Source organism: Castor canadensis, chromosome 13, assembly GCF_047511655.1.
Source record: "Castor canadensis chromosome 13, mCasCan1.hap1v2, whole genome shotgun sequence".
Lineage (NCBI taxonomy): Eukaryota > Metazoa > Chordata > Mammalia > Rodentia > Castoridae > Castor > Castor canadensis.
Genome location: NC_133398.1, coordinates 80,820,170 through 80,838,803, shown reverse-complemented (window position 1 = coordinate 80,838,803; position 18,634 = coordinate 80,820,170). Strand labels below are relative to the sequence as shown.

At 38.8% G+C, this 18,634-nt stretch overlaps 1 long non-coding RNA gene and 1 pseudogene across 1 annotated transcript; both read left to right on the top strand.

Annotated features, from left to right (window-relative positions):
- The first annotated feature begins 2,002 nt into the window (after positions 1-2,002).
- Positions 2,003-2,107, top strand: LOC141416029 (small nucleolar RNA SNORA40; annotated as a pseudogene).
- A 4,627-nt stretch (positions 2,108-6,734) lies between these two features.
- LOC141415663 (uncharacterized) lies at positions 6,735-16,526 on the top strand. Its single transcript, XR_012440649.1, has 3 exons — positions 6,735-6,833; positions 7,554-7,642; positions 16,117-16,526. It is a non-coding gene; the product is annotated as an uncharacterized lncRNA (long non-coding RNA).
- The last annotated feature ends 2,108 nt before the right edge of the window (positions 16,527-18,634 follow it).

The following is an 18,634-nucleotide window of genomic DNA, read 5'->3' as shown; positions in this document are numbered from 1 at the left end:
TTGTTTACCCAATCTTTTCCAAGAAAGCATTGAGTTTTAGGTAGCTTGGATTATACCATCTGCTGAGATCTAAAGAAATAGCTTTGTTTGGAAGTAAATGATCACAGCTCAGTATCCACTCATATTTTGTGTGTAAGCTGGGGTCCACTGAGGTTCTTACATGTTCTGCCCACCTGTATGAACTCCAGAAGACCAGCATGGCCAGATGAGTGGGTTTCAATTAATCCAATTTTAGAAATGCTTGAGGGAGCTCCACCCATCCCAGTGGAAGATGTTCCAGGCCACAGCTGCAAAAAGAGGAACTGAAACTCCTTGTGAGGGAAGCAAGTCCAGCTGAGAAGTGAACAAAATAGGAAATGAGGATGGTGAAAATAATGGACTGTAATTTCTTTCAGATTTTAATTTCAATGAAGGGATATGGATTTTGTGTTGGGGCTTTAATTTCTCTTTAGTAGATTAATCGGGAAAAATCTCTATTCTATTAGTTAAGCTTATGGCATAAAACTGGTAAAAAGTAGTCTGAATATCACAATGTACACAGGAATATATCAAAATATCACATTGTACTCCATAAATTTGTATGGATATTATTTTATTAAAAATAAAATAAAAATAGTATAGAAAGTGAATTTCTTGCTTGAAATAATCTACAACCTTTAAGTAATTTAATGTACTGTTATGACTCATTTCAGGTTTGGGGGATGATAGATTTTAGGAGGGTTCTGGGGTATAAGTGACAAAGTGATTGATATTAGAAAAATGTCTCAAAGTTTGGAGGACACCCAACTACTTTAAAATGATGTTGGACTCTGATGGGGGTACCAGCTTATCCTGATTTGCCTGGGGCTTCCTTCATTTTATTGTCCCAGGAACCCTTTCTTTCCTATTATGACTGGAGAACAAGCCCACTGTCAGTCATTGGGTCTTGCTTCCTGCTTGCCATTCCAAGGGGAGAAAAGGTGATCAAAAATTAAAATGAGAGTGGAGAGGACATTTGTTGTGTCTGTCAACCTAGAAGATAGCGCTATTAATCAGCATGGTGAAAGTCCTGGACATTTACTGGGTGCTTTTTCTTTTTTACCTTTTTTTTTAACCACACTCTGAAAGTCTGTACCCATGCAGAGTCTCAGAACAAGCTAAGCCTCCTTCCCAGAGACAGGCCAGCCATTCTGTCCTCTTGTAGTTCCCACCCTGGGAGACTTTGCCAATGTCAGGAGACATTTTTCAGGTGTCCCAGCTGAGAGGGGTGGGTGCACTCCTGTGGTCCAGTGGGTAGAGGCCAAGGTTGCTGCTGAGCTCCTTCCAGTGAACAGCTCAACAACCTTCCCGTGTTTCCTAGCAAAAGAATTAACTCGCCCCAAATTGGAATGGTCCCAAGATGGTGAAAGACTCCACTTTGTTCTCTTCCATGAAGTTACGAATGTAAGAGGACCAGAATGTGAGCCCTCCTATTCTCTACAGGCACACTAATGTGTTGCTTACATGTGAGCAAGCAGGCGATCTTACTTAGGTCTCTGGGTCTTAGCCACAGATTTTCCGAGAGCATTTTGTGTCAAAGGATTTATGAAATAAAAATGTATTTCCCTTTTCCCTCTTCTTCTTATTATTTGATTCCTTCCAGTGGGAATTGTATAAGTAAGAACGATGAATACCAGTCATGATTTGGCCATTCTTTGATTGGGGACTGTAATTTCATCATAATAAAACTTTACCTCCTTGTATCCATTTACTCCTTTCCCTCTATCAGACTCTTCCAGTGAGGGAAGCATGCTAACATTTCCTACTGTTTAAGGAACAAATAAAAACTAGAATCCGATTTCAAAATTCTTCCCACACCAGATGTGATGGTACATGCCTATAATCTCAGCACTCAGAAGGTTGAGGTAGGAGGATCACAAGTTCAAAGCCATCCTGAGCGTCATAGGTAGAACGTCTTTCAAAAAAACAATCCTATCTTTTTATCTCATATCCCTGCCGTAGTCTAAATTTACTAGTGAATCTTAGCACTTGTATGTGTGGACAAAGACACAGGTACAAAAAATAAATCCTCTTTTTCAATCCAGAACTCGTTCAGTATGAATTTTGATGCATATAAAGAAAGAGTATGATGATACCCAAAGCAATTTAACATGATGAGGGCATTGAAAACCATCAAGGTTGGTTCCAAGAATACAGTTTTAAATAATAATAAAAAAAGTGAAGCATTTTTTTTAAAGAATTGAGAACTGGTAAACTTAACACAGCCAATGAGAGTCCCATTGATAGGAGATGATGGATGGACTGAGCCATACTTTGTTATATACCTGTATGTGCTCACAATCAAAGCATAGATTAATATCTTCATGCTGTCCACATTTAGGTGAAAAAGTTAACCAAGCATGGCTGCTTATGCATATAATCCCAGCACTCAGGGGGCTGAGGCAGGAGGATCAGGAATTCAGGCTAGCCTGGGCTACATAGTGAGATCTGTCTCAAAAATTAAAAAGTAAAGGAACACTAGAAACTTCAAGATCTTCTAAGATGGAGACAGATCACTTCCAACTACAGAAGCCAGATTCTAACTTTCTTGTCTTCCTTACAACTAGAACACAAGCATGTGACCTATGGTTCAACAATCACATGCTCCTGTGTCAGACTTTGATTAGTAATTAGTGATACCCAGAACTAGGGACTGAGCCTCCTGGGGGAGCACCCTGTAGTGTCTAGATGATATTTCCTTTCTTTGTGAGGTGATGAGGATAGTTACTAAAAGACAGTTTCTTGTTCAGTAGTGGAAGCAGTGTGGACTTTGTGGGGACCTGTTTTCTCCTGGCTGTACAACCTTTAACTCTTCCTCTTTTTTTTTTTTTTTTTTGAGACAGAATCTCACTATGTAGCCTACATTGGTCTCAAATTCATGATCCTCCAGCCTCAGCCTCCAGAGTTCTGGGATTACAGGTGTGTACCACCACATAGGTATATAGCCCTTACATGTGGTTCTTCACCTCTCCTGGGTGTGCGGTGGGCTACCCAATAACATCTAAAATGTTTTTTCTGATTCAATTTCTCATAATGTCTTTCTGTTGTTTGCCACTAAAATCCCTGCCATGTACCCCACTGAGGCTCCTTGGCAAAGTTGCACTAAATGTGACATCAATATGGCAGTTCAAGTCATTGCTAACAGCAATGTCATATTTGATTCGTTCCACCTTCCCTGTCACTCCTTCTCCATTTGTGATATCTGAGTCCATTAAAATAAGACTGGAACCTAAATTCTTTTCTAGGTCTTACCATCAAACCTCTTTTTCTCCCTTAAGCCAACCTAATCCTTGTGTACATAGTGATAGAAGAACAAAAATAAAGAAAAGGCAAAAGTAACCAGAAAATAAGGCAGAACTGATAAGAAGTATGGAGGTAGTATAGAAGTATGTATTTTAATATTTTATGTCAGAGGCCTGCAAACATTTTCTATAAAGGATTAGATAGAAAATATTTTGGCTTTGTAGGCTATACATTTTTGTTATGATGATCTATCACTGTAGCATAAAAGGAGCCATAGATAATACACAGCAAATAGGTGCAGCTGGATCCCAATAAAATCGTATTTATAAACACAGGTGCTAGGCTGGATTTGGCCTGCTAATCACAGTTTTCTGATCCCTGGTCTATGACACACTAGGTTCTGGGCTTTTTTTTTTTAACCCCTATTTAGATTTAAGGCCAATTTTCTTATATCAATCAATTAATTTATTCATTGATTTCTTCTGGAATCACTTATTGAATGCCTATGTGGTGGCACAATCAAAGCTTTGTGTAACTGGAGGAGCTGACAATCTGGGGTGACCGAGGGAAAGTAGGATCCTTTGGTGTCCTGTCCATTTCCTCTTTTTTTTTTTACTATTCATATCTGCATACAATGCTTGGGTCATTTCTCCCCCCTGTCCACACCCCCTCCCTTACCACCTACTCTACCCCTCCCTCTCCTCCCTACCCCCTCAATACCCAGCAGAAACTATTTTGCCCTTATTTCTAATTTTGTTGTAGAGAGAGTATAAGCAATAATAGGAAGGAACAAGGGTTTTTGCTGGTTGAGATAAGGATAGCTATACAGGGAGTTGACTCACATTAATTTCCTGTGCGTGTGTGTTACCTTCTAGGTTAATTCTTTTTGATCTAAACTTTTCTCTAGTTCCTGGTCCCCTTTTCCTATTGGCCTCAGTTGCTTTTAAGGTATCTGCTTTAGTTTCTCTGCGTTAAGGGCAACAAATGCTATTTAGTTTTTTAGGTGTCTTACCTATCCTAATACCTCCTTTGTGTGCTCTCCCTTTATCATGTGATCAAAGTCCAATCCCCTTGCTGTGTTTGCCCTTGATCTAATGTCCAAATATGAGGGAGAACATACGATTTTTGGTCTTTGGGGCCAGGCTAACCTCACTCAGAATGATGTTCTCCAATTCCATCCATTTACCAGCAAATGGTAACATTTCGTTCTTCTTCATGGCTGCATAAAATTCCATTGTGTATAGATACCACATTTACTTGATCCATTCGTCAGTGGTGGGGCATCTTGGCTATTTACATAACTTGGCTATTGTGAATAGTGCCACAATAAACATGGGTGTGCAGGTGCCTCTGGAGTAACCTGTGTCACAGTCTTTTGGGTATATTACCAAGAGTGGTATTGCTGGATCAAATGGTAGATCAATGTCTAGCTTTTTAAGTAGCCTCCAAATTTTTTTCCAGAGTGGTTGTACTAGTTTACATTCCCACCAGCAGTGTAAGAGGGTTCCTTTTTCCCCGCATCCTCGCCAACACCTGTTGTTGGTGGTGTTGCTAATGATGGCTATTCTAACAGGGGTGAGGTGGAATCTTAGTGTGGTTTTAATTTGCATTTCCTTTATTTCTAGAGATGGTGAGCATTTTTTTCATGTGTTTTTTGGTCATTTGAATTTCTTCTTTTGAGAAAGTTCTCTTTAGTTCACTTGCCCATTTCTTTATTGGTTCATTAGTTTGGGGAGAATTTAGTTTTTCAAGTTCCCTATATATTCTGGTTATCAGTCCTTTGTCTGATGTATAGTTGGCAAATATTTTCTCCCACTCTGTGGGTGTTCTCTTCAGTTTAGAGACCATTTCTTTTGATGAACAGAAGCTTTTTAGTTTTATGAGGTCCCATTTATCTATGCTATCTCTCAGTTGCTGTGCTACTGGGGTTTTGTTGAGAAAGTTCTTACCTATACCTACTAACTCCAGAGTATTTCCTACTCTTTCTTGTATCAACTTTAGAGTTTGTGGTCTGATATTAAGATCCTTGATCCATTTTGAGTTAATATTGGTATAGGGTGATATACATGGATCTAGTTTCAGTTTTTTGCAGACTGCTAACCAGTTTTCCCAGCAGTTTTTGTTGAAGAGGCTGCTTTTTCTCCATTGTATATTTTTAGCACCTTTATCAAAGACAAGTTTGTTATAGTTGTGTGGCTTCATATCTGGGTCCTCTATTCTGTTTCACTGGTCTTCATGTCTGTTTTTGTGCCAGTGCCATGCTGTTTTTATTGTTATTGCTTTGTAATATAGTTTGAAGTCAGGTATTGTGATACCTCTAGCATTGTTCTTTTGACTGAGTATTGCCTTGGCTATTCGTGGCGTCTTGCGTTTCCATATAAATTTAACGGTAGGTTTTTCAATCTCTTTAATGAATGTCATTGGGATTTTGATAGGAATTGCATTAAACAATGTCTATACTTTTGGGAGTATAGACATTTTTACTATGTTGATTCTACCAATCCATGGGCATGGAAGATCTCTCCACTTTCTATAGTCTTCCTCAATCGCTTTCTTCAGAAGTGTATAGTTTTCCTTGTAGAGGTCTTTCACATCTTTTGTTAGGTTTACGCCTAGGTATTTGATATTTTTGAGGCTACTGTACATGGAATTGTTTTCATATATTCTTTTTCAATTTGTTCATTATTAGTGTATAGAAATGCTAATGATTTTTCTATGTTGATTTTATATCCTGCTACCTTCTGTAGCTATTGGTGTCTAGGAGCTTCTGAGTAGAGTTTTTTGGGTCTTTAAGGTATAGGATCATGTCGTCTGCAAATAGGGATATTTTGACAGTTTCTTTACCTATTTGCATTCCTTTTATTCCTTCTTCTAGCCTAATTGCTCTGGCTAGGAATTCCAATACTATATTGAATAGGAGTGGAGATAGTGGGCATCCTTGTCTAGTTCCTGATTTTAGAGGGAATGGTTTCAGTTTTTCTTCATTAAGTACAATTCTGGCTGTAGGTTTGTCATATATAGCTTTTATAATGTTGAGGTACTTTCCTTCTATTCCTAGTTTTCTTAGAGCTTTTATCATGAAATGGTGTTGGATCTTATTAAAGGCTTTTTCTGCATCTATTGAGATGATCAAGTGGTTTTTGGCTTTGCTTCTGTTAATGTGGTTTATTACGTTTATTGATTTTCGTATGTTGAACCACCCCTGCATTCCTGGGATGAATCCTACTTGGTCGTGGTGAATAATCTTTTTGATGTGTTGTTGAATTCGGTTTTGCCATTACTTTGTTGAGGATTTTTGCATCAATGTTCATTAAGGAGATTGGCCTACAGTTCTCCTTTTTGGAGGTGTCTTTGTCTGGTTTTGGGATAAGTGTAAGACTGGCTTCATAAAATGTGTTAGGCAGTTTTCCTTCCCTTTCTATTTCGTGGAACAGTTTAAGGAGGGTTGGTATCAGTTCTTCTTTAAAGATCTGATAGAATTCAGCAGAGAATCCATCAGGTCCTGGACTTTTCTTTTTGGGGAGACTCTTGATTGCTGCTTCAATTTCATTTTGTGTTATAGGTCTATTCAGGTGATTAATTTCCTCTTGATTCAGTTTTGGATGATCATATGTATCTAGAAATCTGTCCATTTCTTTAAGATTTTCAAATTTATTTGAATATAGGTTCTTGACGTAGTCTCTGATGATTTTCTGGACTTCCATGGTGTTTTGTTATCTCCCCTTTTGCATTCCTGATTCTACTAATTTGGGTGTTTTCTCTCCTCATTTTAGTCAGGTTTGCCAGGGGTCTGTTGATCTTGTTTATTTTTTCAAAGAACCAACTTTTTGTTTCATTAATTCTTTGTATGGTTTTTTTGGTTTCTATTTCGTTGATTTCAGCTCTTATTTTTATTATTTCTCTCCTTCTATTTGTTTTGGGATTTGCTTGTTCTTGTTTTTCTAGGAGTTTGAGAGGTATCATTAGGTCACTGATTTGGGATCTTTCAGTTTTCTTAATATATGCACTTATGGCTTTAAACTTTCCTCTCAGGACTGCCTTTGCTGTGTCCCATAGGTTCCGGTAGGTTGTTTTCATTTTCATTGACTTCCAGGAACTTTTTAATTTCCTCTTTTATTTCATCAATGACCCATTGTTCATTAAGTAATGAGTTATTCAGTTTCCAGCTGTTTGCATGTTTTTTGTCTTTACTTTTGTTGTTAAGTTCTAGTTTTACTGCATTGTGATCAGATAGTATGCATGGTATAATTTCTATTTTTCTTATATTTGCTGAGGCTTTCTTTGTGCCCTAGGATATAACCTATTTTGAAGAAGGTTCCATGGGCTGCTGAGAAGAATGTATATTGTGTAAAAGTTGGATGAAATGTTCTATAGACATCAAGTAAGTCCATTTGATCTATTGTATCTTTTAGATGTAGGATTTCTTTATTGATTTTTTTGTTTGGATGACCTATCTATTAATGATAGTGGGATGATAAAGTCTCCCACAACCAGTGTGTTGGAGTTAATATATGCTTTTAGGTCTTTCAGGGTATGTTTGATGAAATTGGGTGTGTTGACATTGGGTGCATATAGGTTGATGATTATTATTTCCTTTTGGTCTATTTCCCCTTTTATTAGTATGCAATGTCCTTCTTTATCTCGTTTGATCAATGTAGGTTTGAAGTCTACTTTGTCAGAGATAAGTATTGCTATTCCTGCCTGTTTTCAGGGACCATTGGCTTGGTAAATTTTCTTCCAGCCTTTCATCCTAAGCCTATGTTTGTTTCTGTTGGTGAGATGGGTTTCCTGTAAGCAACAAATTGTTGGATCTTCCTTTTTAATCCATTTCATCAAGCGGTGCCTTTTGATGGGTGAATTAAGTCCATTAACATTAAGTATTAGTTCTGATAGGTATGTGGTGATTCCTGTCATTTAGCTGTCTTAATTGTTTGAAAGTTTGATTGTGTGTACCTAAGTTGAGGTTACTGTCTACTTTCTTTCTTTTTCTTTTCCTGTAATTTGGTGCTGCCTGTCCTTTCATGGTTAAGTTGGGTGTCACATTCTGTGTGCAGAATCCCTTGTAGAATCTTTTGTAGTGGTGGCTTTGTGGTCACATATTGTTTTAGTTTCTGCTTATCATGGAAGACTTTTATTGCTCTATTTTGAATGATAGTTTTGCTGGGTAGAGTATCCTGGGATTGAAGTTATTTTCATTCAGTGCCCGGAAGATCTCACCCCATGCTCTTCTTGCTTTTAATGTTTCTGTTGAGAAGTCTGCTGTGATTTTGATGGGTTTACCTTTGTATGTTACTTGTTTTTTCTCTCTTACAGCCTTCAATATTCTTTCCCTAGTTTCTGAACTTGTTGTTTTAATGATGATATGTCATGGGGTAGTTCTATTTTGATCTGGTCTGTTTGGTGTTCTGGAGGCCTCTTGCATCTGTATGGGAATATCTTTCTCTAGTTTTGGGAAATTTTCGGTTATTATTTTCTTGAATATATTACACATTCCCTTTGCTTGCACCTCTTCTCCTTCTTCGATGCCCATGATTTTCAAGTTTGGTCTTTTGATGGAGTCAGTGAGTTCTTGCATTTTCTTTTCACAGGTCTTGAGTTGTTTAATTAAAATTCTTCAGTTTTTCCTTTGATTACCATTTCATCTTTGAGTTCTGAGATTCTGTCTTCTGTTTGTTCTATTCTGCTGGGTTGGCCTTCTATTTTGTTTTTCAATTCTGTTTCATTCTTTTTTCTGAGGTTTTCTATATCCTGGGTTGTTTCTTCTTTAATATTGTCTATTTTTGTCCTGAGTTCATTTATCTCTTTATTAATCGTGTTCTCTGTTTCACTTTGGTATTTATACAGTGCTTCTATGGTTTCCTTTATTTCTTCTTTTGCTTTTTCAAATTCTCTATTTTTGTTGTCTTGGAATTTCTTGAGTGTCTCCTGTACATTTTGGTTGACCCTATCCAGTATCATCTCTATAAAATTCTCATTGAGTACCTGTAGTATGTCTTCTTTTAGATTATTCTTGTGGGCTTCATTGGGTTCTTTGGCATAGTTTATCTTCATTTTGTTGGAGTCTGGATCTGAGTATCTATTTTCTTCATTTCCCTCTGGTTCCTGTACTAATTTTTGGCTGTGAGGAAACTGGTTTCCCTGTTTTTTCTGTCTTCCCATCATTGCCCTTGGTGTTGTTACTGTCCCTGTACTGTGTGCAGTTAAGTATTTTCTGGCTTGTAATAATAGCAGTAGTGATATTTAGAATTGCAGGGTGAGAGGGGATGGAAAGCAAAGAAATTAAAGGAAAAATGAAAAACAAATAAACAAGTAGCAAAAAAAAACAAAACAAAGAAATAAACAAAAAAAGTTTCAAAGATATAAACAGGGAGAGACAGTATACTAATCAACTGTAAAGTGAAAAGGCATTAGAGAGACAGAGAGAGGCTTGAAAATAAAAAATAAAAAGAATATAGATAAGAATAAAAATAAAAAATAAGTAAATGAAAGAAAAGTGTATATATATATAAATAAGATAAAATAAAAAATAAATAAAATAAAAATAAATCTCTAAGTTCAAATGCAATGAAGTTTCAGTCTTAATAATTTTGGTGTTCATCCCTCAGCCTCCAATCCTGGAGATGGTGCCTGAGATGTTGTTCTGTAGTTATCTCATCAAAGGGGAAAAATAAAATAGAACTAAACCACACACACACACACAAAAAAAAAAAACCCCCACAAAGTGTCCCAAGTTCAAATGCAATGCAGTTTCAGTAAGTTTTTCAGCATGCAGGTTTAGTTCGGTTGTTTTCTCATCAAAGGTAGGGAGAGAGAAAAAAAAGTCTGGAGACAGTTCTGAGAATGGTATGTGCAGCTGTGGCTTGCCTGCCCACTGCTGTCAGTCTGCTGTTGCTGGAGGCGTTATTTATGCAGATCTCTGGGGTGAGCTTAACACTCACCTGGCCCCGCAGGCTTTGTTTACTCAGAGTTCTGTGCACAATGCCTCTGCTACAAGCTTTCCCCTTTCCAAGCACACTGGGGGAGGTGACAGTGCACCCGCTTTCTCTGGCCTGCTTGTTTGTTTACAGTTCTCATGGGAAGTGGGTCTTCCCCCCTCCCCACTGCAGCTTTTACAAGCTTTCTCACTCTTGGTTGCTGGGCACACGCCCCCGCTCCCACCCTCTCCTCTCCAGCCAGGCCCAGCTTGTTTATTTACAGTTCTGGGAGGGATTCCCCTCTCCCCCTCTTCAGTGCTCAGGGTGCCCCACCCTCTTTGCTACGTGTCTTTATTGTTGTTATTGCTTATTACTCAGTTTTTCTTTTTTCCCCAGGTGGGGGTCGGTCTGTCCGGGGGGCTATGCTGTTCTGGCCCAAGGTTGTCTGTGGGAATACCATGTACCATTAAGCTCACCTTGTCCGTGTCTACCCAAGCCATCTGGGTGCAGGTGTCTGGTGGCAGCCCGGGGGCCCTCCTGGTTTCTCCATTTAACATGAAGTGGAGATGCTCTGTGCAGGCTGGAGGTGTGGAGGGGTCAAAGTTTTGCCTCTTCTCAGTGGCCTTGCCTGCAAGGTGTGTCTCCAACTTCTCGCCAAGATTTCACTTTAGGAGGCACACTTTCTGCTTCCTCCTTCTAGCTGCCATCTTGGGTTCCTGTCCATTTCCTCTTGACCTCAGCTCTTCGGAGCACAGATCCATCTCCCTACTGCCAGCACCTACACTTCTTTGCCTAAGGAATTTCCCTGACCATAAGTTATATAGACTTGTAACTCCTCAAAGTTTCCCAATCCTTCCTTCCCTTGAAGCTGGGTGGGTTCTGTGCCAGTTTTGGCCAAGAGAATACATGGAAGTGAATTTGTGTGTTATGTGGACCCAGACCTGAAGAGATAGGCAGCTCATGCTTCCTACCCTTCCAACATTTGCTCTTAGAATCTATCTGCCATGCTGGAAGAAAGCCCGAACAGTCTCATGGAGAGGACAGTGTAGAAAGGACCCAATACCATCACAGTAGCTGGGAGAGTGAATCATTTAGGAAGTGAGTCCTCAAGTCCTAGTTGAGCTGTACCAACCAATGTGGTATGAAGCTAGGATGAGCTATCCCTACTAAATCCCACCCAACTTGCAGATTCATGAGTAAAACCTGTGCATAAATTGTAGCTGTTTTAAGCCTCTAAATTTTGGGAGATTTTTAAGGAAGTAATAAATATCCAAGGCTTGAAAGAAGTTTGTATTATCAACCTTTAACAAACGAAGGAATTGAAATTCAGAGAAATTAGGCATCCCTTGTCCAAGGTCTTCACAACTAGTGAATTATGAATTAGTATCTCAAACTCAGGTCTGTCAGATTCCAAAGCCTTGATTCTTTTTTAATTTGCCTTGTTGCTTCTCTAACCCAGAAACGAAACCTCAATGAAATGAAAGAAAGAGAGGCAACAGAAGTGAAGACTACAGCATAAGGGATTGTCAAGCTAAGGCTGTCTGGTGCCACTTTTTGGGAAACACTCCAAGATTTTGCCACTCCCACGCTTGAGCCCTGCCTGCATTAACTGCGGTCCTAACACTTATCACAACTCTGAGTGTCTGTCTCCACACTTGGGTGAAACTCTCTGAATACATTTAATCTACCCTCATGCCTGGTTTAGGACTTGCCTCAGAGCTGATATTCAATAAGTGTTTTACAGATGGATGGATGAATTCTGAATTTTGCATATTATACATACTCAAAGAACCTTATCAATTAGAGTAGATACAATATTACATGTGATCTGTCTATAACCTGGAAAGCAATGCAGAGATATTTAAATAAAGAGTTAACAAGCTGTCCCACTTCATTCATCCCCCCCACCAAAGTAATCCAAGTTAATTATCTGGTTGCATCCCTCTGCCCCTTTATAAATCACACAAATTTATAAAAACACATTATGTAGTTTTGGGGATTGTATGTTATTACTTTTTCTATTTCTCTGCAATTTGTAAGCTAGTGAAAAAAAGAGCACAGATTCTCTACTCAAACTGACTAGGCAGAAATCTTGGCTCCTTGCCTCTGCCTCTCTCTCTCTCTCCCCCCCCCCCCCGCCACCCTTCCCCTCTCTTTCTCTTTCTTTCTTGACAAGGTCTCTCTATATATAGCCCATGCTGGACTCCAATTCATGATCCTCCTTTTTCCACCTCAGTGCTGGGATGATAGATGCATGCCACCACACCCAGATGCACCTAAATTTTGGTATTTTTATTTCCATAAAACAGGTTATCCAAAACAGGATTGCTAGCTGAGTGTGGTAGTACATAATTGCAATCCCAGCACTTGGGAGTTTGAGGTGGGAGAAGTGAGAGTTCAAGCCCAGTCTGGGCTACATACCTAATTCCAGGCCAGCTGGAGCTAACCTGTCTAAAAAAATCAAAGAACCAAAATCAAAACAACAACATCAAAAGTGCCACTGCTGTATCAATTTAACAAAATATATCTATTCCCAGTATAGGAAGAGGATATCATCCTCTGGGCAACTGCATCTCAGAAATTAACCACTGCCATTCCAGCCTGCTTGGGGGATGATGGAGAGACTAGGCAGCCATTGTCCTCAGAAATCCCATGATCTGCCAAGAGTTGTGTGTCAGTTTCAATTTTGGTTAGCATTCACATGGGTTCTTTTAGTATGTAGTCCAAGGGCCTGGAAGAGGCTCAGTACTTACTTTGTGTTTTTAAGGTGAATTTGTGTTGGTCATCACACAGGTGAGAGCGTTGAAGACATGCTCAGAAACGAAGTCACACTGGAGCTACTGTGTCCTGAGCTTGGAAGAACAGATGTACAAAACTAAAAAGTCAGAAGGAAATAATAGACCAATCCTCTACAGATTAGACATACCACCTCCTGTCAGAGCTAACTGAGTGTGACTCAGTTCTTCACTGATCTTCCACTTGGGAATCTCCAGCAATTCAAACAACCCTGCATGACAGTGCACGCTGCCTTGTTCGAGGTCTGGGTCCCACGGGTCTGCAGGAGAATAGACTATCTCTTTCCTAAATTGAATTTTTCTCCTTCCCTATTTTTCATTTCCCATTTCTTTTGTACTCAGACCTTAGACCCCTGGATAGGCTCACAGCACCACCACTGAGATTACTGTCAGTTAGCCATTTCCTGACAATAAGGGCAGCTTGTCTGATTTCTTGGGCACTAAGCATTTCCAAGGTTCCCGAGAGAATATGCAATACTCCTTGAATATTCCTGCTGATCACGGATCCTCCCTTCTAAATATTTTTAAAATATTTATTGCTTCCCTTCTGTGGTGAAAAAAATGCTCTGACTTCTTCCTGTTACTTTCTAGTGGAAATGAACACGAATAGTCCTCCCAAAATAAACAGGCCCCAGGAACCCATGAACCCAGAAAAGCACTCAACCCTACAGAGTATTTGAATCTGTACTCAACAGCAATTTTTCCCTCAGTGTATCAGAACAAAACAAAGAGGCCAAACCCACAGTCTTTGTGAGTTACTCTCAGTAGCCTTTGGTCCATCTGAAGTTGGAGAGGAAAAGGCAGCAAGCACCAGCAGTGTGAGGAGAAATGAGTGGCTCCAAGTCGGCTTCCCTTCAGGGTTTTCTATGGAGGTTTTAGGAGTAGCTTGACAGAACCCTAAACTAGACTGGTATTGTTTCAGGTGTGTGTGTGTGTGTGTGTGTGTGTGTGTGTGTGTGTGTGTGTGTGTGTGTGTATGTGTGTGTGTTTAATTCTCTTTCTGTCCAAACCTCTTTTTTCCTTGCCCTCCTGTTCTTTTTCTCTGACTTCAGGTTGATAACACCTTATGAAAAAGATTAAAAATGCTCCATTAAAAACAAATAGTACCCAGGCATGGTGATGCGTGTCTACAATCCAGCATTATGAAGTCTGAGATAGAGCCAGCCTGGGTTACATACCAAGACTCTGTCTCAAAACAAACAAACAAACAAACAGAAATAGTAATTATTTATTTATGGGATACAATATGATGTTTTGACATAAAAAATTATCTCAAGCTAATTCACATGTGCATCAATCACTTCACCTACTTATCTTTTGTGAGTGTGTGTGGTAAAGACATTTAAAATCTACTTTAGGGGCTGGGAACGTGGATCAATGGTAGAGCATTTGCCTAGCATGAACGAAGTCCTGGATTTGATACCCAGCACCTCAAAATAAGATAAAACCTAACCTTGTATCAATTTTTGAATATATAATACATTGTTGTTATGTCACCATGCTATACATTAGATCACTAAAACTTACTCTTCGACTAACTTCTCCCCTATCCCCACCACCCCAGCCTCTGATAACCATCATTCCATTCTGTTCCTATGAAAGCAAATATATAAACTTCTACATACAAGTCACCTCACGCCAGGTGCTGATAGCTCACACCTGTAATCCTGGCTACTCAGGAGGTAGAGATCAGGAGGATTGTGGCTCAAATCCAGCCCTGGGCAAATAGTTCATGACACCTTATCTAGAAAATACCCAACACCAAAAAGGGCTGGCAGAGGGGCTCAAGTGGTAGAGTGCCTGCCTAGCAAGCATGAGGCTTTGAGTCCAAACCCCAGTACTATAAAAAAAAAAGGCCCCTCATGCAGTGTTTGTCTTTCTATGCCTATCTTGATTCACCTAGCATAATACCCTTCAAGCTCATCCATGTTGACACAGATATCTTTTTGACATACTGATTTCAGTTCCTTTGGATATATCCAAAACTAGGATTGCTGGATCATATGGTAATTTTATTCCTTTATTTGGAATTTTTGAGACAATGTCTTACTATGTAACCCAAGCTGGCCTCATGTAATCCTCCAGCCTCAACCTCCTGAGTGCTGAGATTACAGGCATGTATCACCCTACCAGCCAATTCTTAGCTTTATGAGAAAGCTCCATATTTCTTTATAAAATATCTATACCAATTTACATTCATGCCAACCTGCAGGAGGATTCCCTTCTCTCCCCTTCCTAATCAACACTTACTTTCTGTCGCTTTGATAACATACATCCTAACAGACTGCAATTTTAATTTGCATTTCACTAAAGATTAGTGATGTTGAGCAAGTTTCATGTATTCTATTTGTCATATGTTTTATTTTGAGAAATGTGTATTCAGGTCTTTTGCCTATTTTTTTTTTATTCATATGTGCATACAATGTTTGGGTCATTTCTCCCCCCCCCCCTTCCCCCTGTGCCTATTTTAAAACAAATTATTTTCTTGCTATTATACTGGGTTCTTTATATATTTAGTGTGGAGAGTGGAGTATGAGAAGCCTATGAGAACTTGACATAAGCACAGTCATGTCTGCAGGCTGGGATTTGCACAGTCCCCAGATGCAGAAAGGGGCAAGGGCAAAATGCAGCACAGCTGCTTTTCATAAGATGTTTGTGTGAGGAGTAGTGACTGCAGGCTCCCCCTGTTCCTGATAACTACAATGTCATGCCCCCCAAGAACTGTTGCTCTACTTCCTTGTTTGCCACTGTATATAATAAACTCACTGGAGGTGGTGGACGCTGTTGTGTGTCTCTGCCAGAGTGCCCAGCCCACCTGATCCCAGCTGTTTAGTCATTTCTCAATTTCCCATTGCTCCCAGTTAGGTTCCTAGGATGAGTTCCCGCAGGCTGCAAAATTTTAGATATATTTTTAGATATCAGTTACTTTTTTATTCTTAATTGTGTCTTTAAATGAAGAGAATTTCTTAATTTCTTAAGAAATTTTAACATGGTCCTAAACCAATATTTTAATGTATAAATTAAAAATTAATTTATAATTTTCCTCATGGCATGAAGGTATGTTTTCCTTTAGAAATAGTATAATTTTGTATGTTTTAGTTCCTGAGTACCCGAACCTCATTCTCAATATTCTTTGTGCTTCAAAGGTGCTTGCTGGAACTCCAGCCACAATGACAATGATCCAAGGACTAGGAAGAAAGGAAGTGGAGGGATGAAAGGCAAGTCAATGGGTCTGTCTTTATTTGAAGATCTACTCCCCCCCAATCAAATTTGCTTCTATTGATAAGGAAGACGGAGAAATGGAAATTGGTGAAGACTTTGGGCTATTTACTCAAATCCAGTCACATCTTTTTTGTTGGCTCATGGTTGCTTAGCTAACAGTTACTTGCTTGGCATCTTTTATTGACCTTAGCCATGTGGTTAAGTTCTCACCATTGGAATGAGTGACAGTGGTATTTACAATGTCGGCTTTGTTATTTTAAAGGAAAAATCTCCTAAACTGGTTGTTTCCTTTTCCCCTTTCTGTGACCTAAAATAAGTATACATCCACAACCCAGCTGAGAAGATACATTTGAGAAAAATTTCTTAGAGATGGAAAAAAACCTTGACAAAAAGAAAATTGGTTTTCCACAAAGAACAAAAATAACACTAGATCCCTACCTCACATGGTCTATAAATGTCAGATGGATCAAAGACATAAATGTCATGAAACAAAAATTTCAAAAACTTTTAGAAAAAAAAATCTTTGATCATAAGAGAGTTCTAAAAAAAAGATATAAAAACAAAGATTATTTTTAAGAGATTGAAAGTTTTGGCAATATTATACTTTAAAAGTACTTCATGAAGGAAAATAGAAACAAATTTAAAAGATGAAGATAAGCTTATGGCTAATCTTGAACAAACTATTCCTATCCATTGATGAGAAAAATTAAACACTGTAATAAAAATATGAATAAACACTTATACAGTCATTTTAGAGAAGACAAAATTCTAAATGACCGAGGAACAGGAAAAATTAATTCAGCCTTGCTATTGATCAGAGAAATGCCAATTAAAGCAATAAGGTATTTTTCCTCATAATGACAAAGACTGTAAGGAATAGAAACATCCATTGCTATCACAGAATAGGGAAAAAAATCCTCCGTATAAAAACAAATTGTTGAACAGATTTGGTAGGACTCATGCTATGAAATGTTATGCGGCTTTTAAAAGAATATGGTAATATTCTATGTATTTGGAAATGTGCTTCTGATAGTTTTCAATGAAAAGAAGCCTGTTTTCAAATTAGAAACATAATATACTCTCATTTTTGTAAAAATTAAACAATCCCTCCCCATGTAAGCGAGCAAACAAACCCTTATAAACGTATGCAAAAAAGACCTATTGGTCAATATTGAGTGGGCCCATTTGTAAAGGCATTCCTGCACCACAACCTGGGAGATTTCAGGAGGCCATCAGCAGGCACTTTGTGCTATGGGCACCCCCATCCCATTTACTTGTTTTCCATTATTTATAAAACCTAATATACAGTGCTCTTATAGTAATACCATTCTCAAGAGCACACTGATAAAGTAGATGAGGCCTTGGCAAGAGACATGCACAGGCTTGAATGTTGCTGGTGTTTCCTCAATACCTACATAAATGTTTCTGGAATCTTTCCACCAAGTCAGGAGGCAAAAACGTGCTGCCTGGGCACATTCATATCCAAATGTTCAAAAGTTGAATTTGCTGAGAATTTTGTTCTCCACCAAAGGGGTTGCCATAAACTATTATTCAGAAGTTGTTGAGAAGGCCATTCATCTTTGAGGAAGATCTAGCATGTGGTCAAATCACTTTCTATTAGCACATTTGATACTGGCTTACAAACATTAACTCGTTCATGCTATTAGTATGCTTTCATTTGGTGCACCACCAATGGGCTGAGTGTCCATATAGAGCTTATTCCCAAGTTGATTCTCAAGAAGAACAGAGTTCATTATGTTCACTGTGGCCATGATGTTAGGAATCAACAGAGAAACACAACAATTGTAAGGAGATACAAGGCAGTGGAGAGACATGGCAAAATGTGTCCCATAACATATGGCAAGAAAGAAATGCTGGTTGCAAATTTGGAGATCTCTGGGGATTTTTTGGTTGGTTGTTTGTTTGGTGCTGGGATTTGAACTCAGGGTCTTGCACTTACTAGGCAGGCACTCTACCACTTGAACCATGCCCCTAGCCCTTTTTGCTTTATTTGTTGTTTGAATAAAGTCTCACAATGCAACAGAGAATACTCCCTGATTTCTCTATGCCATTTTCTCCCCATCCAAGAATGAGGCCTAGCTTATGACTTTTCAGAGTTTCTCAAATTCCTAGGGTTGTCTGGAGTGGTAACAGGAGGGATGGCATAGAGGACTAACAAAGATGGACTCTAGTCTTCTCAGACTGGGTGAAACCAGAATGGTTTTGCTTTTCAGATGGTTCTCCCTATTTCATATGCTAGAATTCTGTATAATATTTTACTTGAAAGGAAGTTATTTCCTTGTTCCCAAGCAAATACAGATTGAAGATGTTAGAATGATTTTTTTTTAACAGTGTTTACCTTGTTCCCCAAGGTATATTCTTTGGAACTCTGTTTGATGTTCATAGAAAAGAGAGGGAGGATATTATGTGTTCAAAAAATCC